Genomic DNA, 26,521 nt, shown 5'->3' on the forward strand with positions numbered 1-26,521 from the left:
TTTTTCATTCCTCATCTCTCCTGACCTCTCCCTCTCTCTCAGCAGACCAAGGTCCCCTCCTTGAAATACATTCTTCTCATGGCCTCCCTGACATGGCGCTCTTTGCCTCTCTTCCTGCCTCTCTGGTGGCTCCTTCTGTCCCCTGAGCATATTCCTTCTCCTCAACCCAACCCCAAAGTGCAGGTCCTCGGGCTGGGCCTGGACGGTCTGCTGACTCGCCCACTGTCTCTCCTTAGGCCGCCTCAGCCACACCCCAAGTTTAATTTCCACCCACATGCTCCCAATGCCCAGCTTCCCCTCTGCAGCCCAGACCTCTCTGGCTCCAGACCTGAGCATCCACTCCCTGCCCAAATCTTCATGGCTTGTTCCAAAGGCTTCTCACACTCAAAATATCCCAGAGAGTGCCCATGGTCCCCTAGGCCTTAAACACTCCTCTCCATCACCACTACACTTCAAGCCCAGCTCACTCCCCATCGTCCCCTGCCCAGGGAATGGCCCATGGCCTATCCAGTCAGGCAAGCTAAAAACCTGGGCACCACCCTCGACTGCCTCCTCACTCTTTCTTTCCATTTCCAAACCAGAAAAAGGCCCTGGAGATTTTTTTCTCCTAAAGATCTCACAAGTTCACCAACTTGATCCCTCCTGCTCTAAGTCACCCTCATCTCTCACTGGGATATGGCAACAGCTTCCTCACTAGCCAGCTTGTGTCTGTCTGTCTTGTTCCAGTCTATTCTCTACATGGTGATATGAAACTGAATAAAGGAAACCTCATTTAAAGTGGAGTCAGGAGCATATCTAATAAAGGGTTAGTATCCAAAATACATAAAGAACTTATAAAACTCAGTATCAAAAAAAATAATAATCATCATCCAATTAAAAAATGGGCAGAAGATATGAACATTTTTCCAAAGAAGAGGTTCAACATCACTCATTATCTGGGAAATGCAAATCAAAACTAAAATGAGATACCAACTCATACCTGTCAGAATGGCTAGAGTCAAAAACACAAGAAACAAGTGTTGGCAAGGATGTGGAGAAAAACGAACCCTAATGCCCTGCTGGTGGGAATACAAACTGGTGCAGCCACTCTGGAAAACAGTGTGGAAGTTCCTCAAAAGATTAAAAATAGAAATACCCAAGATCCGTGAAAAGAGGTTCATGTGAACAGAGCTGAAAAGACACGTGAAAAGAGGTTCAACATGAAAGAGGTTCAACATCACTCATTATCTGGGAAATGAGGTTCCCACGTGAAACCTGACACGTGAAAAGAGGTTCAACATCACTCATTATCTGGGAAATGCAAATCAAAACTAAAATGAGATACCAACTCATACCTGTCAGAATGGCTAGAGTCAAAAACACAAGAAACAAGTGTTGGCAAGGATGTGGAGAAAAACGAACCCTAATGCACTGCTGGTGGGAATACAAACTGGTGCAGCCACTCTGGAAAACAGTGTGGAAGTTCCTCAAAAGATTAAAAATAGAAATACCCAAGATCCAGTAATCACAATACTGGATATTTACCCAAAGAATACCAAAAAAAAAAAAAAAAAAAATGTTAATTCAAAAAGATACATGCACCCCTGTGTTTACTGCAGCATCATCTATAATAGCCCAATCATGGAAGCAGCCCTAGTGTCAACTGATAGATGAATGGATAATGATGATGTGGTATAGATACAATGGAATATTATTCAGCCATAAAAAAGGATGAAATCTTGTCACTTGCAGTAACATGAATGTATCTAGTGAGTATAATGCTAAGACAAATACCATATGATTTCACTCATTTGTGGAATTTAAGAAACAAATGGGTATAAGGAAAAAAAGAGAGACAATTCAAGAAGCCGACTCTTACCTATAAAGAACAAACTGATGGTTCCCAGAGGGGAGGTGGGTGGGAGGATGGGTGAAATAGGTGAAGGGGATTAAGAGCACACTTACCATGATGAGCATTGAGTAATATATATAGTTGTTGAATCACTATATTGTACACCTGAAATTAATATAACATTGCACATTAATTATGCTCGAATTAAAATGTTTTAAAAATAATTAAAAAGGGGCACCTGGGTAGCTCAGGTTTAGCAACCGACTCTTGATTTTGACTCAGGTCGTGATCTCAGGGTCCTGGGATCGAGCCGCATGTCAGGCTCCCCGCTCAATGGGGAGTCTGCTTGAGATTCTCTTTCTCCCTCTCCCTCTGCCCCTCCCTCCACTCTCTCTCTCAAATAAATAAATATTTTTATTTATTTTTTTTTTTCCTTGCAAAAACCCTCGGCTCACCCGAGGGCCAGCGGAAATTTATTTATTTTTTGTCCTTTCTGTCTTTCCCCAAGTGGCTTTTCCTTGCAAAATGCCTGACATGACACCAGAGGGGAACCTGGGAGTGGGGGCACCCCAGAGACTTAAATACAAGCTGGAGGGCAGGGCACAGGTGGGACAGGCGAGAGACAGCACAAGGTACATGGCTTTTCAGGTAGAGACCAAAGGTTTGTTTTTTCTGCAGGAAGAAGCTGTGCCAGAGGGCAGGGGGCTAGGATCCTGGGTGGGAGGGGGTGAGGGGAGAGGCCCTGGACCCTGGGTTTGCACCCACATTCCCCGGAGGAGTAGTGGTGACAGGGTATGAGGACCTGCCCTCGTAGGCTCCAAAGAACAGAAGGGGGAGAATAAGCCAGATGTGCTGCCTCGGGGAAAGGGAAGAGGTGCTGGCAGAGTGAGGGTTAAGGCTGGTGCCTGGCCTCCGGCACAGTGGGCCTTCCACCTCTGCCTGCCATGGGGACAAAGGGGCACGGTGGGCAGGCAGCACATGGGCCTGGCTCTGGCAGGGCAGGGGGTGGCAAGAGCAGGCTCCCTCTGGGCTCAAGACACAGGCCCAGCATGGCTGCCTGCCCACCTGCTCTAGATGTGCTCAGACCCCACCGCAGCTGGACGGCTGGAGCTGTGAGTATGGAAGGGGTGGGAAGGAGAGGCAGGGAGAGGCAAGGGTGGGCTGCTGGGCCCCTGTGGCCCCCATGCCCTTCCTGAGGTCCAGCCCAGGGCCCTGGATCCTGGGTCCTGGATCCCCTGGTCCCATTCCTGGCCCCCGGTGCTGACTGCAGCCAGGGACTGTAGAGGCCAGGGAGGCTCCCAGCTCTTGGGGAAGGGGAGTGGGGGGAGAAGGTAAAGGGGTAAGGAAAGAAACCCACTGCAGCATACATGGGGGGCAAGGAAGGGAAACAGAGGAGCCCTCATCCCAAGGAAAGGTGTGTGGGAGGGTAGCTTTTAAAGTTACCTAGAGGCAGCAGCAGAGCAAGCCCACATCCCCACCCCAGCCAAAGGTCCTGGGTGTCCTCCCTTGGGGGCCGTGACAAAACCAGGGCTCAGGGCAGCAGGCAGATGGGCCAGAGGGAGATGGGGAGCCCAGGACACCCCAAAGCCACAGACTCAAATGCCCCAGGAGAGGGAGGCACCTCCTATCCCCTCCAGGGGCATCATCTGGAGAAGGTGCCCCCTCCCGTCCCACCCCACGTGCCCCTTCTAGCAACAGCCGCCACCAGCTGGCTTCACAGGGGTGCTGTCGATCTTGAGGTTGGGCCGCTCACCCCCTGAGGCTGCCCCAGGCCCCATCCGCTTTTTGATCTCAGCAGCCATGGTCATGAATGCCTGCTCAACATTGGTAGCGTTCTTGGCACTCGTCTCCAGGAAGGGGATGCCCAGAGAATCTGCAAACTCCTTGGCTGTGGTGTTATCCACCACTTTCTTGGTGGTGAGGTCGCTCTTGTTGCCCACCAGGAGCTTATTGACATTCTCACTGGCAAAGCGGTCGATCTCCTGTAGCCACTGCTTCACGTTGGCATAGGATTCCTGGTCGGTGACATCGTACACCACAATGATGCCATGAGCCCCCCGGTAGTAGCTGGAAGTGATGGTCCGGAACCGCTCCTGACCAGCTGTGTCCCAGATCTGAAGTTTGATGGTTTTGCCATCCAGCTCAATGGTTCGGATCTTGAAGTCCACCCCAATGGTGCTGATGTAGCTCTCTGTGTATGTGTCATCAGCAAACCGCAGAAGCAGGCATGACTTGCCCACGCCCGAATCACCAATCAAAAGCAGCTTAAACAGGTAGTCATATTCGGGGTTCATGGCGGCTGCGGTGGCCCGCTCGGTCGCTCCCCAAATAAATATTTTTAAAAATAATAAATAAATAAACGAACAAATTTTTTAAAAATAAATAAAATGGAGTCAGGCGCCAGAAGGGGGAGCTCTCATGCCCCGCCACTCAACCGCAGACCCAGCAGGAAGAAGCCAATGTCACTACTCCAGCAGGAGGAAGGAAGAATTTCTCCCTGCCCAGCAACAAATTCAGCCAATGAGAAAAGTCACCAGCCTGAACTCTTGCTTTCCTCCGGTGGACTTTTATTCAGAATAGCCCCTCCAACTTCTTCCTTTTCTCTATAAAGTAACATTCCTCTCCTTTGATCCCTGGACTTGCCTGTGGCTTTAGCTATAGCTTGCTTGTCCTGAACTGCATTCCTCTGCTCTTCCTGAATAAACCCATTTGCTGATAAAATAACTGGCTGTTTTACTTTTAAGGTCAACAGTAGCCATAGAGATCTTTTCAATCGACAAATTTGATCATGTCACCATCACCAACTCATAACACCTGTCTGCTGCACTTAAAATCTTTCAGTAGCTTCTTCTTTCTCTTAGGACAGAGGCCAGAATCTGTGACATAACCTATAAAGCTGAGTGATGGGGACCTGCCTAACTCTGGGAACTCATCTGGCACTGTGGGCTCTACATTCCATGCTGTAGCCATAAGGGCCTTCTTTCTAGTCACCAAACCTTTCCTGTTCTCTCTGCCCTTGGAGTGGCAATGAGACCAGGCCCCTAAAGTGGAATACAGTGAAGAGAGTTGGGACAGAGGAGACCAAGTTGCTGAAAGGCTATCATGCAGAGTGGGCCACCCATATGGATAATGAAGTTGACCAGGATGACGGCAAGAAGTGGAATGGAGAAGACTCGGGTCACCTGCCCAAGGCCTCAGCGGATGTGCAGAAGAAGCCCCAAAGTGTACACACCAAACACGGCCATAGAACCGTGAGATACTCCAATGACATGAGCCTTATAGCACTGAGAGTTTCTCACTCATGAAGGGAGGTGGGAAAGCAACCATGAGGAGCCGGGAGAACGCTGACCCATCCCCTGCCCTGTCCTTCCTCCAGAATGCAGGGTACCACAAGAGAAAGAGAAGCCTCCACTCAAGAGACACAGAGGGGAATAGGGTCTCTAAGCTGTCCCACTCGGCCCTAGGCCCCATCTCCCCTTTCTGCACCCTCCCTCTTTCCCCACCTTCTTTCTCACTCCTCGTTGCCTGGTGACCTCCCCAATTAAATAGGGATCATAACATTGGGCTATCATATAGGCCAGTGAGGGGACATGTTCAAAGATGCTCACTGTAGTGTTGTTTTGTGATAGCAGGAAGTTGGCAGCCATCCAACAGTGGAGAAATGGGTTTGTGCTGCGCAGAGAATACACACTATAGAACATGGCGCAGCACTTGGAAAAAGCAGACTGGACATGCGCAGCAATATGGATAAAGTATAGAAATGTAATGCGCCTAGCACCCAGGCTGTGGACTCTAAATACAATCTCCCACTAATCAGAACCAGGGCTCCTTGGAGAAACAGCTGACTCCATGTCTGGGGCCATAAATATATAAGATGATCCAGAAATAGCTTATCTTACCAGGCAGCGAGGAAGCTATCAAAGACTAATGAGGTAGTGTCAACGATGACTAAAAAATGAAATCCTGCAGAGGCTCCCATTTGCCAAAGATGGGACAACTTGAACATCAGTATGAATGACTGTAAACAATTGAAATAATCAAATATGTTTAAATAAATGAGTTTATAATCTTATTTTTTAAACTTATTGATTTATCTTTAGGGGAACTAGCTCATTATTTTGAAAATTGATAAGTAAAGGAAAGAATCAAGCACTATCTTGCTTTTCCTATACAAACTGTATCTCGAGGTAGCTAAGTTTCTCTTTATAAAAATAGTCCAGCTAATAAAAAAAGAAGGAATGACAAAATTAGATTATCATTATTTTGAAACCCCTAAGGAAATCATGGACCTAGGCATTGCTCACCAACACCACTAACATCACAGAGACAACTAGACACTAGGTGCCTCTTGATAGAAGTCCATAACTTCACCTATGAAGTATTTCTTGCTCAAACAACAACAACCATGAATCTGATCAAGTTTCTAGACCTCACTACCAATTTACAGGAAATAAAGAGGGCATAGGAACATATGAGAAAACACCACAGAAATACAATCACCAGACTTTGGAAAACTTCATGAAGATAAACACTCTGATCTTCAATAAATAACTATTTAGGAACAGAGGGCAGAACCATAAATTAAGGGACGCCTGTGTGGCTCAGTCGGTTGAGCTTCTCCCTCTGCCTGCCACTCCCTTACTTGTGCTCTCTCTCTCTCTTTCTCTGACAAATAAATAAATAAAATCTTTAAAAAGAGAACCATAGATTTAAAGAGATAAGAGACATATCAACCAATCACAATGTATAAATCTTATTTGAATTTTAAAAAATTACAAGACAATTGGGAAAATTTGAACAATGACTGAATAATTGATGATATTGATTATTTCTAATTTTTAGGTATGATAATATATTGATTATATAATTTAATGATTATATTTTAGAGGTATATACAAAATATTTATCAATGGAATAGTATGATGCTGGGACTTACTTCAAAGTTATCTGTGAACAGTGGGAAGGGATGATGGTACAGATGAAACAAAACTGGCCACAAGTTGAACCTGACTCTGTGCACAAGTGTATATACACTCAAAGTGTATATACAAGTGTATACACAACCTGACTGTGCACAAGTGTATATACAAAGTGTACATACACTTTGAGTGATGGGTACACTGAAGTCTGTCACACTCTTCTACTTTTGACACTGTTTGAAATTTTTGCACAATAATAAACACTGGGGTGCTGGGGTGGCTCAGTCGGTTAAGCATCTGCCTTTGGCTCAGGTCAGGATCTCAGGGTCCTGGGATTGAATCCTACATTGGGCTCCCAGCTCAGCGGGGTCTGCTTCTCCCTCTCCCTCTGGCCCTCTCCCCGTTCATGCTCTCTCTCTCTCTCTCTCTCTCTCTGAAATAAAATCTTAAAAATAAAAAATAAAATAAAATATAAACACCAAAAAATAATACAAATAAAAGGACATATGTCAAACATTTTAAAATGGTTGCCATTAGGAGGATTGGAGAACGGACATATAGGATAAGATAAAAGGGTATAAAAATAACTGAACCAGAAAGCAACATTATACTGACCAACAATAAGGTGTCGTTAACTCAACCCTCTGTCTCTGAGGTCAAAGAAAGTTCTTTCACACATTTGTGAGGATTCAATGAGGTATGTGGTTATTGTTGCTGGCATAGTGCTTGGCACACCAGAGGTCCATAATAAGTATTAATTTCCCTCTGTTCCCTCTACCTTCCACCATCTTCTTGCCCTGCCAATGAATAAAAAAGGATCATATAAGTTAATTCTCTTTGAGATACTAAGCACTGGTAACAACTTCATGTCTCCTCAGCAGAGGCTTTCCAGACAGTGCAATACTTAAGAAATTAATCTCCACTAAGTGAAATTCCTGCATGTGACAAAAATTTCCATTTACTTAGTGCCGAGCCCTAAAACAAGAGGGCCAACAGTGTCCATTGTGAGGGTGATCTCGGGAGGGCTCAGATCTGCCTAACCAGCCCATAACTCTTGAGAGTGGTATTCTGGTTCGTTGCCATCCCCTGTCTTCTAAATCGAACATGTCGACACTAAAAAGCACACCACCTGCTAGTTCATCCCAGGAATCAGAGAACTCCGGGTAGCAGCCTGATCTTAGATGAGCATCAAAGTGAAATATTTATGTGCTGAGTTTTGCTCTTCCATCTCGCTGGAAAGATTCCTATCGCATGCCCACCCCAATCGCCACCGGAAGCCAACCTCTACCATTTCTCTCTCTCTGCCTCTATGGTCACGACTGCCATGTTCCTTCCAAGCAATATATAAACTTTTAATTCAAAATCATGTTCTGGGTGACTGGCTCACTGGGAATCATCCAGAGGTTGCCAATGACTCAGCCAATAAATTTGAGGCCCAGCAATTGACTTGGGAGTCAGTGGCGCCTGACAACTGCTTGACAGCAGAAGGTGAAAAGTAGCAGAATTCTAACATTGGTTTATAATAGATAAATCCTCCTGGTCCAACTCACAGGAGCTGTTGGAGTGAAAAGTAATTAGCAGTGTTCCTGGCTGCAGCTTGGCCCCAACAGGTCAAAATTAAGGTCAGCTGTAATCAGAGGGAAGGACATTTCACCATCTGAATAAAGCCTCGCCAATCAGTGCACACATCTTTCTCTAGCACATTCCATGTGTCCATCACCACACTAGAAAACAGCAAGAGTCACTCACTCTAACAGATCTCTGCTTTCAAAATTGTAATAATCTTGCGAGAGATACAATACAGAGAATTAGACAGAATAATGTGAGACAGTAAACTAAGTAACCATATAACTACCGGGCATCCATTTTTGTCTAGAATTACTTTTCCCACCTTTATTGGGAAGGCCTGAATTCTACAAGTTCCCAATGCCACTGCCTACACAGAATCCTCCTCTGGTGACTTATCGTGGCACTCACTTTTCTGGCACTACCCCTCTGAGGTAGCAGCCTGGGAGCCCCAGACTCCCTGGGCCTCCTACTCTTTGGCGCTCAGAGGCAGAAGTCAGCCCTATCTCAGCCAGTTCCTCATGTTTTAGAGAGGAAGATGAAAGAGAAGTCAAGGTGTCTTCCGAGCATGTGTCCACATTGGGGTAAGAACTGGATGAATTCCTCCCACCACCTCCTTGCTTCTTATTTTTAGCAGATGCCCCTGTGCACATTATCAGGAGCACTGATGGGAACACATACCTGATAAAATCATCCAGGAGCATGGGCAAGAAGCTTTCCCTTCTACCACGGGACACAGACAACATCCCGAGTCATTAATCCCCCCACCAACAGGCTAGGATTAGACTGTGCTGTGTCTGGACCACTGAGCCACATTTGTATTGTTGGGTACAATGTCAGAATCGCACAGCTCAGAGGTCTAATATCTGTCACAAACCGTTCCTGGACTCATTCTTCTCTCCCCTCGTTCCAAGCCTTCTGAGCAAGCAAATGAGGGCTTTCAGCCATAAGTGATTGAGTTACCTAACCAAACTGACCAGAAAAGGGTGGAAGCAAACAAAATAAAAGCTAAAATTTGAATTTAGCCAAAGGAATTATACAGCAGGGAATGACTTTTCAGTATGAGAAAGCCAAAGGTAGATGTTACGAAAATTAACTTAGGCATTTTTTATGCATCAGGAGCTCACTGTTAGCTAAAGTGGCTTGCACTCTTGTTTGGGGCATTGTCTTTAGAGACAGTGAATGCTGAGGGAATTCAGGACACCTAGCATGGATGCGTGACACAGACCATGAATTGGCTGTCTCCATGCTCATCTACTTTGTCTTTGAACACCATGATGAAGCACAACCCAAGAACAAAAATCTCATTTTTAAAAATCCATTACTTAGGATAACCACTGTACCTGTTAGCATGGCTGTTGCTTTCCACTCAACACTCCCATCCTCACCATCCCCCAACCCTCTCCTCAGTCCAAACATGACCATGGCCTTCTCCTGGACAGCTCCACCATCATCATCTTGAGGGCTCAGTGTAGCCAAAGGAAGTGAAGTCAGCCAGAGGGTCAACAGGGGAAGAAAAATACAACTGAAAGCAGAGGAGGAGGGTATCAGCAGCCATGTGTGCATATGTGACCAGCAACACCACTACTATCCTTTCAGTAAGAGACCTGGGATGGTTTGAGGTCCATAGAGCACATGAACATTTTTTTTTTTGCAAAGATACTTGAAATATGTTTAATAATAAAAGGCCACCAACATTCTCTTTTTATTTTTATTTGCATTCACTCTGCAGAATTTACTCCCGGGCCATAAGTTTTTGTTTCTTCAGTTTCTTCTGGGATATCTTTTTCTTCTGTGCAACCTCCTCTTCTGGTTTAGGAACAATCTGCTCTTTTTCAGTAAGGATCATCTCAATGTGGCAGGGAGAGTTCATGTATGGCTTAATCCGACCATGAGCCCTGTACGTTCTACGCCGCATCTTGGGGGCTTTGTTCACCGGGATGTGCTCAATGACCAGAGAATCAACATCTAAACCCTTAAGTTTCAGCATTACTCTCTGCATTTTTAAGCATGTGCAGTAAAAATTCAGCACTCTTCTTGGGCCACCAACCCTGTGCCCAGCGCCACTGTTTGGCCTGGACATACCTAACCAATTCCACCATTGTAGCGACGGAATGGCACACACTGCTTCTGTAAAGTGACGTCTTTCAGATACTCGGTGGCTTTTCAGATATGCATACCCTTGATGGCCTGGGCAGTTTCACGTACGTTCTTAAAGTGAACACGAAGATTTGAACCTCTTGATTTACATGATCTCGTAGGGTTTTCTGGGTCAAGCGAATAGCAAACCATTTTCAGAGGTCACCTCAGGCCGCTTGGGGGAAGAGCAGTACATGAATATTTTATATATTTATAATTATTTGCATATTTGTGTATATGTTTTAATATATTTTATGTATATAAAAATGCTTCCTATTATGTATGTGAATCTGAGTTTAATAAGTCAGACTGGATGAAGAAATCAAGGTTTTGGTGGGGAGCCCTGGCGTTTCAAGTGGGGAGCCATGGGGTTCAATGCTGGAGGGAGGAAAGTTACCAGGAGGACTGAAGAAGGTTGAGGTTTCTAGGAAATCATGCCCCTTCTCTGGTCTGTAGGAGTCTGTCTCTGTCTGCTCCTGCCTCCACACCCCCAGCCCCTACTTTTCTACGGGTCCCAGTCACCCTCTCTCTTCCTCTACTGTTACTTCTCCTTCACACGCGCAAGCAATCCATCATCATTCTGCCATTGTTATGGACTTCATCATCACTGGTTTCTTAGGTTGCCAGTTGAAAAATTTTTATGTAAAAGAAATATCTGTAAATCATCACATTTTTCCCATTGACTTCCACTGCCATTTCAGAAATATCATCCCACAGAGGAAAATACCTGGGCACACATAGTAAAAACCACAGATGGAAGCTACTCTGTCCTTAAAAGAATATTCTGCCTTTGACTGAGTATGATTTATGACTATGTGATTCTCCCCCTGGGCATCTGCAAGAAAAGTTAGGCAAACAGGCAGTCAATTAGAGCACTCCACGTTAAAAGTATATTTATTATTTATTAACCACCTTTCTTGATTGATTGGCTTCTGTTTTATTGGTTTTTCTCAATGACCCAATGTAAATGGACTACTTAAATCATTCACACTTGTAATCGTTGGTCCAGACATTCAATGGAAACTGCCTGTAAGCCCGCTGGGCAACACCTGTGAGGAACAGCTCCTCAATACTCTCCCCCCTTCTTCGTGGTCTCTGTGTCCTGACATGTCCTCCACCCCTCCACCCCTTCCCAACTCCCCTGGTCATGAGACAGCCCTCTCAGGACTGACCTTGGCTCCTTCTCAGTTGTAAGTCACATTTACTCCCTGAATTATATCTACTCCTGCCCCCTTCCTGCCCCGGGCTTCTGCCCCACACAGCATCTTCCACCCATTGCTCTAGGTCCATGCATTTATTTCTCCAATGTTCACAGCAGAATATTAAAAAGTTACTCTTTCTTTAAAACTATAGGTTAGCATGGTGCTAGTAGCTAGTAGTTTATGTATGATCTTTTTGGTTCTAGCCTTTCTAAGCAGGAATACAGTCTTCCAGTTTTGGGTTTTGGGTTGTTTGGGGGGTGGTTGTTTTTTTAGTCCAATATTATAGGTATATTGGAAGTTCTGTCACCCGTGAGGTGCATTCCTGCCCTGGGTTATCAAATGTGCAAGAGCAGCATGTCCCCAACAATCTGTCACTAAAATCTAACCTCCTTAAAACTCAGGCAGAAGTATGTGATGAGGCTTCACAGAATCCAAAAATCCACATGGAAAGAAACGTGAATCTGTTCTTGACGAAGCAACGGCCAGAGCCCAGGTAATCAAAATAGCAGCGGACATACACCTAACGTTTCATTAAACAATCCTTATCTCTGTATGTGATGTGCTTTGATAACTATCCTATTCCATTTCATTTGTAAAAACTGGTTTCACCATTAAATTGATTTTACAATTGGGTTGCATCCCACAGTTTGTAAAAATACTGCTTCCATCAGTCTGGCTGAAGAATTAAAGTCAGATAATGTCACCAGTTGACAGGCTGGGAGTCAAGTGGGGAACCACTGGAGGCCTGAGCCGAATCCCTGCCCTTCTACTGACTTGCTGACAGGAGGGGACAAATCACTTAGCCTGTGACTCACTTTCCATCTTAAGTCGAGGTTCTGCCTGCTCTCTCCTCACAGGTCTGTTAGAGGGATCTAATGAGATGAAAGATGTGCAAGCGCTTTGAAAATAAAAGTACCACTCTCAACTCCAAGGGAGGGAGCGGTGTCAGTCATTGAGAAGGAAGAAGTGACATAATAACCTGGGAGTTTCCACACACTGTTTCTCTACAACTCAGCTGGGTTGCTTGGAGATCGGGTAGAGGTGGAAGACAGCCAGGGAGTGAAACCAAGACGAGGAAGAAAGGGAAGGAGACTGACGAGGCAGGTGTAGCACATCCTGAAACAAGCATCACTTCATTGGCCAGCGATTTACACTCACCAACTGAGAACCAGTGGCTCACTGCCTTACTCCAAGAGGCATCACGAAATTCATACAATACTATTTATATACACACACCGACATATATGACACTATATATAGTATATAGTATATATACATATATATACTAGTATATATGATATGTTAATATGTAGTACATTATATATATGCTAGTATACAGTATGTGTATATACATGTATGTGCACTCACACACACACACACACACACACACACACACACTCTAATTCTCAGAGGCTTTGTTGCCAAATTTCTTCATAGCGTTCCTGGTGCTGACAGTTCCCTCTCTCTGCTTCCAGAGCTCTCAGCTCTCAACAACACTGTCATTTTGTTAGAAAGAGCCCTCCCAGCATATGCAAAAGGGATCTTGGCATGTGTTCCATATTATTTGATCTGACTCCCACCGTTGATCAAAGAACACTTCTAACTGAGCCAGATGAGTCAGCAATCTATAAGCCATGAGCCACGGTGTATAGAAGCCTTCTGAGAAGCAATTCCTATCCCAACAAGACTGCTAGCTAAATTTCCCTTTACCCTGGAGATTTTAAACTCAAATGCCCATAAGGAGGCAGGCACATTCCATAAATGAGGAGAGAGGGGCCATGCATAGGAGCATATTTGTCACTGTGGAGTGCTGGGACCACATCCAGCTGGCGTGTGCATGCCTGCTCCATCTAAAGGAGGCAGCCAAGGCCCAGCTGATTGTTGGCCTATACTACAGACCTTCCCCTGCTCCAAAAGAAGTAAAAAAAAAAATCTGGATTTTTATGTAAAAATGGCCTGATTCTTAAATGGTCACTCAATTTTTATATGTCTTATGTATAATATACAAATATATAAATATGTATTTATATATACCAAAAAAATAACAAATTCAGCCTATGGATATCAATTAATGGCCCATACTTTTTTCTCAAAAAAAAACAGAATTAAGTGATTTTTTTTCTATTACAATATTTCATTAAAGGTGAAAATTCAAAATAAAAGTCAAATTCATCTAGTGTTTTGTCTTTAGACTTTCACACCATCTTAGCCTATATCCTCTAAGAAACAGACCTGTGGCAAGGATTAAGATATTTACACTTTACGGGGGGCAGATATTATCCCTAGACTTTCAGAGTAAGGAAAAGGGGAAAGGACCAAAGGAAAGAGGAGGAGCATTACAGAGTGTTGCCCCTGTTTACTACAAACCACAAAGAGATGCGACAGGACACCAGGCAGGTGGATTCACTCCACACATGGAGACACAGGGGCGCTACGAGGAGAAACTGACCCTCAGACAACACTCCATGGGAGAAGAGAAGGATGGAAGTTTATCTGCCAATTCTGGGGGAGAGAAAAGGGTAAGGCAAGGGAAACACCTGACGCATAGGTATGACCCTGAGAGCAGGTGTCTCCTTACCTTGCACCTTCAATGCCTCGCTCACCTCCCCTAGTTCTGGCCCTGGCAAGCTCACTCCTGTTTCCTGTTTCCCATTAGTCACTGTTTACCCCACAGGGTGACCCTCCCCTGAACTTGCAGATGCCAGATTCTGTAACTGCAGTGGTGCCTCTGTTTTTCTAAATCCAGGGTGGCAAGAAGAACCAGAAAACTCAGGCATATGGCTAGTTGGCCCAGCTGCATGGCACAGGGAAGGGGGAGGGCCCAGCGCTCTCAGGGCAGGTGACTGGTTGGCCCTGGTGGTGGCTGCGGTATGGTCCAGGAGGTGGTTGGTGCCTTGAGAAAAAAGGAGGCAATTGAGGGAATCTAAGATGGTACAGACAGGCACAGAATACATAGACATGGTCAAAGCATAGCTATATTAAGAACCATTAAATTATTTTGAACATTGAAAAAGAGAAAAGGCACAAATCCCAGGATCAGAAATGAGAGAGGGGACATCACTACAGAACCTGCAGACAGTGTTAGGATAACAAGGAAATGTTAGGGCAACAGTTAGTCAATAAATATAACTTGGATGAAACAGACATGTTCCTGGAAAAAGTTACTAAGTCAACATGGCCATAAGGCTGTAGAACAAATCTGAAACTCAGAGTTTCCCACTTTCTCAAAAGCATTCAAATCAGAACATTCATAAATTTACAAAGCCTCATAATTTAAAATCAAACAGCAAACTTCTTTAAGCCAGGGAGACTCAAGTGGCAGCTCATTTGCCAGGCTTAACATGAATACAGAAAAGGGGTTAATACAGCCAGTCAAGAAAAGTTGAGTGGGTAAAACAAATCTGGAGGAGAAGAATCCAAGAATACTGGCGCCATGCTCCCACTGCTCCAGAAAGCTTATTCCAGAAAAATACTGTGACGACAGCTGGTTGCCAGGACTTTTACATCAGAAATAGCAAACTCAGATGCCTACAGGGGTGAGAGACCAGTACAACAGGGAATGAGATGGTAAGAGGCTGATGAGCCCCTTACAACTTCACGGCTCCATCTGGTTTTGCTACTTGAGCATGGTCATGCACTCCAGATTTTCTGGATGGTTATTTGAAATCCCCAGTGTTTAAATGTTGGCTCAAATTAATAATAATAATAATAATAACATACATACATGTTGTGGGGGCCAAATAAAACACATCAGTGAGCCAGATACAGCCTACAACCTAGCAGCATGTGGCCTTTACTTCTGGTTTGCTTTTCGGGGGTAAGGTGCAGAGAGGAGGGATTGGGAGGGGGTTTTGTTTGTTTTGTTTCTTATTTTAAAAAGCTGGAAGATCAAGTTCTGGAAATTTTCTTTCTTTTTTATGACCCCTGTAGTACAGGGAACTTCAAAACAAAGGGAAACAGCCACCAACTGACATTCTGGCTCTCCCTCATCCTGCCCCCAGGATCTAGCACATAAGGAGCTAAATCCTAAAATTTGAAGAGGCTGGGTTTCTGCTCTCCCCTTCAGGCTACTGTCAACCTACTGTCCCTGTCCTCAGTTTTTGAAACACAGTTTATACCGCTGTTTCCATATGGCTGAGCACCACAGGGTTTGGGCGAACACTGAGGGTGCATTTTACTGTGATAAGACGCTATCCCCGGTCAGGAAACAAGATGAAAGGCACATGAGCCTAGAGAGTCCTGAGCAGAAAGGAGATAAATTTCAGCCTCTGAGCCCGGGCACTGGAGTGCACAGCTCCCGCCATCTTCCGAGTTTGGCTGTCATGACCACCTGCGCAAGTTCCAATGAGCCAACCCAAGGTAGCCCCGCCGTCTCAAGGAGACACTTCAAACGCGCAGATGTCTGGGTGGAGAATGCCAGGTACTGATGAGCCATCTCGCACCAGCACCCGGCCTCCCAGTGGCAAGAGAACTTTCCAGCATCACTCTGAGCACGGTGGCTGCCGCACAAGCCATGAGATGAAAGGGGCTCAGGAGGGCGAGGGCAGCAGGCCGTCCCTACACCCTCCGAGCAGTCGGAGGGGAGAGTGAACACTAGGAAACGAGAGGGGGCCAGGGCGCCAGCAGGAGCCCATCAGAATGCAGGCGGCCGCTGTGAACATGTCCTCAGAGCCACTCTTCCGTTGCTCTTTGATCAGCGCGGCACAGCTCCCCACGGATCCAGCCCCACTCCCCACGGAGCTGCCCTGAGCCGTTCAGGCTCCAGTTGCCCACGTCCTTTGTGCTCTTCCATCAAGGCCACTCAAGCCACAATTTTCCCCAATAACAATCAGGAAGCTGGCGGCCAAAGTGTCTCTTTTCACACCGGCTCAAACAGAAAGCAGAGGTTTTCTAGGCGCCCTGCTGCCCTCCAGGCCTTCTGGGCTGACTTCATCCCCCCTAGGCCCAGGCCCCCACGGAGGGAGAGGCAGACCCGGGCCCAGCGGCCCCTACGGGAAATGAGAAGGGCAAGGCTTCCCAGGAAAGGCTAGCAGGGAGCCCAGGGGCTTCTCGGGGACTCTGCAGACTCAGGTGTTGAGAAAGAAAAGAACAAAAGAGCCACTCCCTACACACACAATCCCTGCACAACCCGGAGGCCGACGGTCCTCTAACTTAGGGGTCCTTTGTTCCTTGATGGTCCTCTCTGGAAAAATAAGAGAGACCACTCAGATATGAGCCACTCTAATGTACCAGGAAAGAAAGAATTGAAAGGAGGAATAAGCTAAGAAGTATTCCTACTCATCTAAAGCTCTTCCCAAATTCTACAAGAAGTTTTGCCAGAATCACAGAAATGAGGATTTTTAAAGAGAAAAGTATCAAAATCATGGCAAATAATAATATCTCACATTTACAGATTACAGGTGCTGTTTTAAGTGCTTATAGGTATGAACTCTTTGTACCCTCACAGCAATCCTATGCGGTTGGTACTTCCACAGCTCCCAGTTTGCTAATGAAGAACCTGAAGCACAGAGAGGTTAAGTGATTCTTCCACGGTCACACAGCTAATAAGTGGCAGAGCTGGGATTTGAACCTAGACCACCGGAGCCTCTGTGCACAGCTGCCTCTTGCACTTTGATGCTACAAATAATAATAACAAAGACAAAGAGCATGTTCTCATGCACAGAGTGCTTTCATTCATTTATTATTCCAAAAAATCTTTTTGTCTAGCACCCGAAGGCAGGTCCCAGAGACAGAATGGTGGACCAGTGATACCCAGTTCCTGCCCTTGCGGTTCTTCTCCTTGAGCAGAGAAGCAAAATCAAGTCGACCACTCCCAAAATTAAACATATTAGGGCGGTGGTAAGTGCTCTAAAGGAACAGACATAGGAGTCATGGCTCTCTAAAACACATACTACTTTCTTCATTTAACAGATAGGGAACCTGGGATTTCAGGGTGAAATGCAATATAAAAGAAAGAACACACTGATTTTTTTTTTTTTTGAGTAGGTACCCAAGAGCCGCACGATCTGACATTCAAAAGATACTAAAGGGTATTCTCGCCTGACCCCAGCCTCCCAGTTCCCCTCCCAGAACAATCGATGCTGGGTCTCCTGTATCATGGGTCCCCTGCCAGAGACACAACAGCAATCAAATACACGCACATTTTCTTTCTTGACACAAGTCACACCACATTGCACACACTGTTCTGCCCCTCGGGTTTTTTTCTCTAACAAACAAATACGCAGCCGGCTTCCTCATTTTCTCACGGCAGCCTGGGATTTCATCGCACGGATGTCCCACACCTGCTTTGCCCAGGCTCCGACTGATGGTCATTTAGGCGATTTCCGATCTTTGACAAGCGCAAACAATGCTGCTGGGACCCACTAAATACATAAACCATTTCACACGCAGGAGGGTGTCTCTGCATGATAACCTCCCAGAAGTGGAATTACTGGGTCTATGGCCATGTGCATTTGTAATTTTGATAGACATTAACCATATTGTCCACCACTGAAATGTCCCCAACTTACACTCACCCAGCAGGGGATGGAGCATCTATTTGGCCACACCCCAACACAAAGAAGACACGCCGCAGAATCAAGTGACCCAGGAGCCTGTTCCTTGCCTCACCGACTGTGGGCTTTGGGCAGACCTCTCAACCTCTCAACCTCAAGGACCTCATCAGAAGAGTGGGCTTAGTAGCAACCCTGCCTGGTGTCTAACACACGCCCTTTGGGGCCAAGGTGAGAAGTAGTGCAGCTCCCCAGGGAAACAGCTCATAAGGCCAAGGCCAAGGCCAAAGAGGGCCCGCTGCCCTGAGCCAGAGGCCAGACAGGACACCTCAAAGAAGACACCAGCAAAAGACACCAGCTGTGGAGGCTCTGCAGCCAGCCACTGTAGGAGCTGCACGACCTTGAGCAAGCTGCTGACTCTCTTCTTTCCTCCTCTGGGAGAAGAGTCAGACAGGTGAGCCCGTAAAGAGCACCTGGCACACAGCAGAGGCTCAAACCCCGGTCGTGGTCCCTGGGGCAGACACAGGTGCCCAGCACCCAGCATTCTAGAACACATAAGCCCTTCTCACCCATGACTACCAGGGCTCTCTGCCTAGGGTGAGGAACCCTCTCCATCCCTGAAGGTGGGACGAGCCCTCAACCAATGCAGAACAGGAGCTGGGGACAGAGACCCCAGCTTCTCTGCCCCTGGGGGGACAGGGAGGGCTGAGGGGTCTGTTGCATGACTGGCACAATCTCCCAGAGACTGTCAGGGAGGACTGCACCCCAAGTGTCCACGGTCACAACAGCTCTTGAAACTGCCCTGAACGAACTCACTTCCCTTCTGTCACACACTTTCTAAGACTCCCCGCCCCCCACAAATAAACCACGTGCACTCAGATTCCTTCTCAGAGTCCACTTCTGAGGGAGCCCAACCTCAGACAGCTGTTATCACAGAGCAGAGGCAGGACAGACAAATTGTGGAGGCGGGGGACAGTCAGCACGGAGACATGGAGATGGGGCGGCCACCCCCCCAGGCCAGATTCTGTGGCTCTCGGGTTCCAGAACAGCATCTTCTTACACGTTGGTCATGGATGTTCAGTCAGGCCTAAGGTAGAGCCTGCTCACAGAAAGCAATAGATAGAAATAGAGAGATAAATAGCTAACAGAATAATGAATGATGGGATGGCTCCCGTCCATTCCCTGCCCCTCTGCCGTGGGTCTGGGCTCTGGCCGACTGCCAATACCAGTGCCATCTCTTCACTTGATGGCTTTCTCAACACTGCAGGAGACTGGCAGGCAATCAAGGAACCAACACCCCCCCAGCCCTCAACCAACCACTGACAAGCTGGGGTATAAACACCCCAGCTGCCTTGCCCCTCGGATGGGATCATCCTCCACTACATCCCACCTTTTCCATGGGATGGAGCTCCCACTGCCTGTAGGGGGTATAGGGGTAGCTGGCTTCAAAACACCCCTTCGCTGGCTGCCTGCGCCCCCCACCGGTCTCATCGCTCCCAGCTCCCTACAGCGCGTCTCTGGGGGAACCCAAACTAAAGCAGTTGGGCTGGGCACCTGCTGTGAGCCAAACACTGAGCTAGAGACTTTATAGGTTGGGCAGATCTGGAGCAGCTTCTGCCGAGAAAGGAAAACAAACCACACTGTCCATGCATCAAGGGAAAAGGAAGGGCCTCTGTTTCAAAGCTCAGTTGGTTGAACGACTGCCTTCGGCTCGGGTCATGATGCTGGAGTCCCGGGATCGAGTCCCGCATCGGGCTCCCTGCTCAGCGGGGAGTCTGCTTCTCCCTCTGACCCTCCCCCCCCCATGCTCTCTCTCTCTCATTCTCTCTCAAAAAAAAAAAAAAAAAAAAAATAAAAAAAAAAAAAAAAAAAAAAACATGGCCAACGGAGGGAGAACCAGGTTTCCAAAGCCCACCAAATGCATGCCCGTTGCCTGGGGTTGTGTGCCCTTGCTTGGAGTGGTCATTTCGCCTCAGTGGTTGGGCTTTAGTCTGCTAGCTTTCATAAATCCGTTCCTTGTACCACCACAGGTTAGGAGAAGGAGGGAAAAAAGTCTCTTCACCTCTCCCAGGAAAGGCAGGAGTGAGCTCTAGTTAAGTTTGGGAGTGGGATCATTCGTGTCTCATTAGTGACTCTAATCTCTTGCAAGCGAAGGCACCAAAAAAAAAAAAAAAAAATCATTGCCTAACCCAGGAGCTCTAATTGCCGCCGTCCTTGTAAGCAGGGGGGGAAAACAGGCCATGCTTTGTGGCTTCTTGCAAACAAAAGCCCTCTTCGTTAATGAGGATTCTTAATTTAGGGCAGGAGAAAACTTTTGGGTTATTATTAGGCCACAAATAGAGACTTGCGTTTCATTTCCCTGCCCCATTTATCCAAAAAAAGCCTTCCGTTTTGTAAATTAAAGAATTATTTTTAAGTGTTAGAAGCCGCTGGATAACCTTGAGTAAAACCTCAGGCTTTGGTTCTCAATCTGCAAATTTAACAAACTGGGGCAAACAATCCCAAAGGCTTTGTCCAGCTCCAACAATCTATGGTTTTGTTCATCTTACCACCTACCCCTCTTAGAGGTCCCTTCAAAACCCTCAGGGTCTTTGGATACTGTTGGGGACCATAGCATCCCCGCCTGCCTGGGATACCCACCCACATTCCCCACAGAGGATCCCATCAGTAAGCTAAGAAGTTCAAGGAAGACAGCAAAATCTCCCCTTTGCCGCCCAGGAAAAAAAAGAGAAAGAGAGATAATCACCTCTATCAGTTCCATACGCTAAGTGATCCAGTATGGTCCAAGGTCTTCTCCTGGCTGAATTAACAGCATAAATCATCACCTTAGGAGCAAGTTCATGGGCACTGGAGAGGGACAGCCCTGCATTATGGAGGTTTTAAAACCCAAACTCATAAAATGTGATAGGAAAATTCATCTTTGAGGTTCATGGCCAAAAAAATCTGCAATGTCTCTTTCATGGATGTTTTTAATGTTCTCTGCAGAGCGTTGATTGGGTGGCCCCGGGGAAAGTGTGGGGTTGAGCAACTTCCCGAATAAAAACAAGAGGTGGGTACTGTGTCTCCCCAGTCAGGGGACCCCTGCCCAGGCTGGTAAGCTAAACCCCAGGCTCACAAGGGTGGCTCCTCCTCTCAAGATGCCTAGCTACACACAAAACGAGATTGACGGCATTCAGGGGTAAAAAAAGAAAGAAAAGAAAAGAGAAGAAAGGAGAGGAGAGGGGAGGGAAGGGGAGGGAAGAGAAGAGAAGGGAAGAGAAGAGAAGAAGAGAAAAGAAGAAAAAAGAAAAGAAAGGGGTTGCGTTCAGTTCCACCACCAGGTTCTTTGGGTTTTCCTTTTAAGCATCTGTCCCAGCAGTGGTGTGAGTGACCTTATGATGACCCGATACCCTCTTGGGTTCTCTGTTTGGGGTCACCATGGAGACAACGTAGGATGTCCCTTGAGGGCTCTGGTGCAGCATTTATTTCCCTCGCTGCTGGTTCTTGACCCCAAAGCTATCCACCATGTGGAACACTAACTCTAACTGCCTTCAGGAGCCTGGATCAGCCAGCCCCTGGGGGAGGCCCGAGAGGCCACCACGTGCCCAGCTAGGAGCCAGGAGCTGCAAGGTGGGAGGAGTCCCTGCTCTCCAGGGCTTTGTGCCCACACCCACAAAGGCCCTTGCTTCCCACTGCTTTCCCAGTTTCTCCCAGTCACGTCTCCCAAACCCGCTCCCTTTCCCTGTCCTCTGACTCGCTGAATGGCACCAATATCCCCTAATCCCCTCGGGAAGTAGAAGCCTGGCAGCCATTTCTGACTCTCCTCTATTCCTTCCCACATATTCAATCAACCACCATCATTTATCTTCTTGATCCTCTTCGGTCTTCAATCTGCTCATTCAGGGATGCCACAGAGGGCTGTACAGGATGCACCCTGTCCAATTTAAGGTGTATTATTCACACTGTGGTCCATGAGAATGGTGCCCCCTGGAGTTGTGCAGTGGGGAAAAAAGCACTTTATACTCCTCTCCTTTCTACTTCCCTCACCTTAGCTCTGACCTCCATTTCTACCCTGGAATAGAGTCAGCCTGGAGTGGAGGAGGGCCATACGGGCACCTGACTCACGTCTTGCCCCCACCCATCCAGGCTCCACAGAGTCCTTTATCAAAAAGGCATGTCCTATCATGTCACCCCTCTGCTTCACACCCTCCATTGGCTCCCCACTGTCCTCAAGATAAAGCTGAAACTCCTTCACCAGGCTTATGAAATTAAAAGGCCTAGCACAACCTGGCCCTTCTTCCTTCTTCAACTCAACTTAGACCTACACAACCACCACAGGAAACCTTCCACTGCAGCCACGGCTCATCGTTAGAGGTTCTCAGAACCTCCCACACCTGCTCACCATTAAAGCTTTGCACATATTATTTCCTCTGCCTAGACCTACACCCGCAGTCACCCTCTATCCCACTTCTGCCCCTTGCTCCATACTTCATCTAAACTTCTATGCGCCCAGCTCCACGGCCCAGCTCACATATCACCTCCTCCAGGCTGTATTCCCTGACTAGCCTGGCGTGAGTTGCTGTGACCCCGACTTGAGTCTAGGTTGACTGCTTCACTACCGGGCCTTTTAGGACCAAAAGCAGTGCTCCGTAAACAGCTGTTGCATGCCATAAAGGTTCTCCCAGGCCCCACTCCTCAGCAGATAACTGAGGAACTTTCTGCAGCAACCCTTCCCCCAGGAAGAATTTCTTTGCAGCATTACCACCTCAGGCAGCTCTGGTACGCTCTGAAATCTCACCAGCTCAGGCCTGGTCTCTGCCCTTCTTCTGAGCCAGCCCTTCTCTTCTCTCTGCTCCTGCCCCATAGCCCGGCCTCCCCAGCTCAAGGCTCCTCGGTGAGCCTGCCTGTGTCTGCAGCTCTGCAACCACCCCGTGCAGACACCATCCCTTTCTGTAAGGCTTATTCCTGCGCACTAAACAGAAACTCCTGGCGGGGAGCCAAAACCCAGTCATCCTGCAAAGTTACCCCCTTGGCTCCTTGGAAGGGAAGGGACCCATGTCCTGCCCCAGCCTCTCTCTCCTCCCAAGCTTCCTGACTTATTGGTGAATTTGTTGCACTCTAGTGCATACTACTTCTTGCTCTGTTCAAATTGCAAAGGGCGAGCACATTTCATGAAGTTCAAGACATCCCCTTTCCTCCAATCCCCTTTTCCTTCCATGTTCTCAGTAATGATAACACTTCCCCTCTTTATGAAGCCCACTGGCTCAAATTCCCAGAGGCAGAAGACCTCCCTACAGCGCGGAGGAGTCTCTCCCAGAAGCAGCTGAGCTGGGCAGATGGAAGCTCCAGGCTCACCCAGGTGTTCTACTCTATCCCTCACTGAGCCTTCGGGCTGGGACCCCAGGCACAGGTGTCAGCACCTGGAAAGAGTGAGCGTGGACCAAGAGCCTAGAATTCGCTCCCAAGGGCTGACAGTAACAGTGACGCTAGTGACGCTATTTTTTCTAACTGAGACTTGGGCAGCGGCTCGGTGAGCTCGTGATTGACCTGGACTCCAGCACGGAGAGGGAGCCTGGAAACTACTCAGTACAGGGCTCAAGGTGGGCTCCTCTCTGCTAGAGATGCCGCACATGGGGGCAGGATGTCAGCTATGTGGGGGAGAGCAGGTGATAAGGAAAGCAACTGGAAGGCTACAGCAACCCTGGCGAACTGCTTCATGCCCTGGGCTTCTGTGTACACAGCTACCATTTCTGAGCACTTCCAGCATACCAGGAGCTGTGCCGAGAGCTTTTCTGGATTCCTCCAGCCAACCTCTGTGGAAGGAGTTATGATGAACCCCAGCCAGCAGGTAAAGACACTGAGGCTCAGAGCGGCTGTGACTCACACCATCCTTGTGAGCGCTGGGATGCTCCCTCAGGCCGTCACACACTGGATCCAGTGCCCTTACCCACCAGGCCACACCGCACAAGCTCTGGACTGCAGAAAGATTCTGTGGCTTAAAACAAACAATTAATTAAAACAAATTCCCCCAGGAAATGCTAATCAAAACCACTTCACACCCATTAGAATGGCTATCATCAAAGAAAAAAAATAAATAAAAACAGAAAGCAACAGGTGTTGCAAGGATGTGGAGAATTTGGAACCCTTGTGGCAAACAGTATGGCAGTTTCTCAAAAAAGTAAACACAGCATTACCATTTGATCCCCCAATGCCACCTCTGGGTATCTACCCCAAAGAATTGAAGGCAGAGACTCAAAGGGATCTGTGTACACCCAAGAAGTCAAACTCACAGAGACAGAAGGGAGACCGGGGGCTGCCAGGGGATGGGCAGAGGGGGCTGGGGGGGGGAAGTTAGTGTCAAATGGGGGCACAGTTTCAGTTCTGCAAGACGGAAAGGGTCGGAGATGGATGGGGTGCTGACCCCACGGCAATGTAAACGGAGCTAATCCCACGGAACCGCACACTTAAAAACAGGATGGTAAATGTTATGTATTTTACCATAATGAAAAAGTTTTAAAAAAAAAAGTTAAAATGCTAAGTTTCATGTCATGTATATTTTGCCAATTTCTTTTTTTTTTTTTAAGTTTTTATTTATCTTTTTGAGTCATCTCTACACCCAACCATGAACCTGAGATCAAGAGTCACCTCCACTGACCGAGCCAGCCCGGTGCCCTATTTTGCCATAATTTTTTTTTTTTTTGGGCCACAATTTCTTAAAAATGAAGTCCTCCCTTCTTTAGTTGGAAAACTGGGGTCCCAGAGAGGAGAAGCTGACCTTCCCCCGTCCTGCTCGTTCCTGCTCTCCCTCTCTGGCGACGGCCACGCATCCGGGAGACGGGAGACGCGCTCGCTGCTGGGCACGTGCTCACTCCGGCGTCCAAGGGAACAGCTCTGCGCCTTCTTACTGTTCCTTTTTTCTCCCTCCGCAGCTCAAGGCCAACCTGCCTCTTCGTGTATTTCGGCCGGAAGATGGTACCTGAGCTGAAAAGCTCGTGAAAAGGCTTTGGGGAGACAGACTGGGCTGTGAGGGTGTGCAGAGGCGACTGCTACCGCCCCTGCCTCGCGGCATTCAGGTGCCGTCTCTCAGGGATAGTCTCTGTCACCCACTGTCTGCCCCTTTCCCCCAGGCCTCTCTTGTCCCTTGGAAGCAAACCCATCTCCTCTCTGGCTCTCTGGCGCCATCTTGTGTGACTTCTTAAATGGCCACAAAGATTTTTTTTTTTTTGTCTTCATCTTCAGTAGTAGCATTTTTAAAGAACACAATAGTTCTCAAAGTTTTATTGCAGCAGAATTTCTACAATATTCTATAATGCTATAACAATAATATAGTATTGATAATAATAATAATAATATTCTAGAAGAAAATCAACTTTACCCATTGTTCTAGCACCAAGTGCTCAAGGCTTTTTCCCCCCAACCTTTTGTAGATATTTCAAAGATAATCTGAAGGGTAGAAGTTGGTTTTATTCCCCTTGCCCTTCGTATAGATAGAAAAACTCCCCGTGAGATAAAAATAAAGAAAGAAACGGTTTGTGTTGACAGTTCTATCTGAGCCAGAAGAGGAACAGTTTAAGTAAAATAGGTCATAAATGCTTGTCTTTTCCTGTCTGGGCTCAGCACACTGCAAGTGGGCACAACCTCACAGTGGCAGTTAGAACTGAATTCCTAATGAAAACACAAATGTGGTCCAGGGACAGCCCCATGATGCCAATGACCGAATCCACACCTGCTGATCTACCGGTCTACCCGGTGGGGTATGTTGCTAAAGCCAAAACCAATGTCTCAAAGAGGAGGAAGAGGGAACGAGTTGCACGCAATTGCTTAGAGGCATTGATCACTGGTTCATGGAATAAATCTAGTACCAGGATTTTAAGTACTAGCACAAAGCTTCACCAAGCCTCTCTTATTCTTGTGGAAATCCAAGTTGCTATCGGCAAGTGACACAGAAAAAAGCAAGCAAGCAGGCCACTTTGGTGTTATAATCCCACCTTGGGTTATCAGCGTCACTGAGAGGACTTTAAAATATCCGCTCTACTCACAGGAGGCCTCAAACCAAAGAGAGACTTTCAGAACTCAGACATGGGCTTTTTTGTTCTGGAGATCCAGTCCCTTTCTCCACAGAGAGCCCATGGAGTTCAAACAAAACAGAAAAGCAAGAGGGCCCTGGGGACGGGAAAGAAGCAGGGGCCGTCCACATTTGCAGGCAAGCTATCTGCCAAAGGATTAATTGACAAAAGCAAATCCCTTCGACTTGAAGTAGAGAAAATCTCAAAAGGAAAACAAACCACCTCCCCGGTGAGGCAGCAGGCAGAAGGCCTCATTTTTTTTTTCTTTAAATACACCGTCACAGTTCCCAGAAATGCACGAGGTGTCATCCCTGCAGTAAAACAAGTC

General features: G+C 47.1%; 1 protein-coding gene and 1 pseudogene across 1 annotated transcript in view; both read right to left on the minus strand.

Annotated features, from left to right (window-relative positions):
• The window catches only part of FAM174B (family with sequence similarity 174 member B), a 150,402-nt gene that overhangs the window by 56,849 nt on the left and 67,032 nt on the right, over nt 1-26,521 (minus strand). The window lies entirely within an intron of this gene.
• On the minus strand, nt 2,322-4,150 carry LOC112839955 (ras-related protein Rab-1B pseudogene; annotated as a pseudogene).

The sequence above is a fragment of the Callorhinus ursinus genome, unplaced genomic scaffold (assembly GCF_003265705.2).
Source record: "Callorhinus ursinus isolate GAN/ISIS: 27379988/994484 unplaced genomic scaffold, GSC_fseal_2.0 scaffold45, whole genome shotgun sequence".
Lineage (NCBI taxonomy): Eukaryota > Metazoa > Chordata > Mammalia > Carnivora > Otariidae > Callorhinus > Callorhinus ursinus.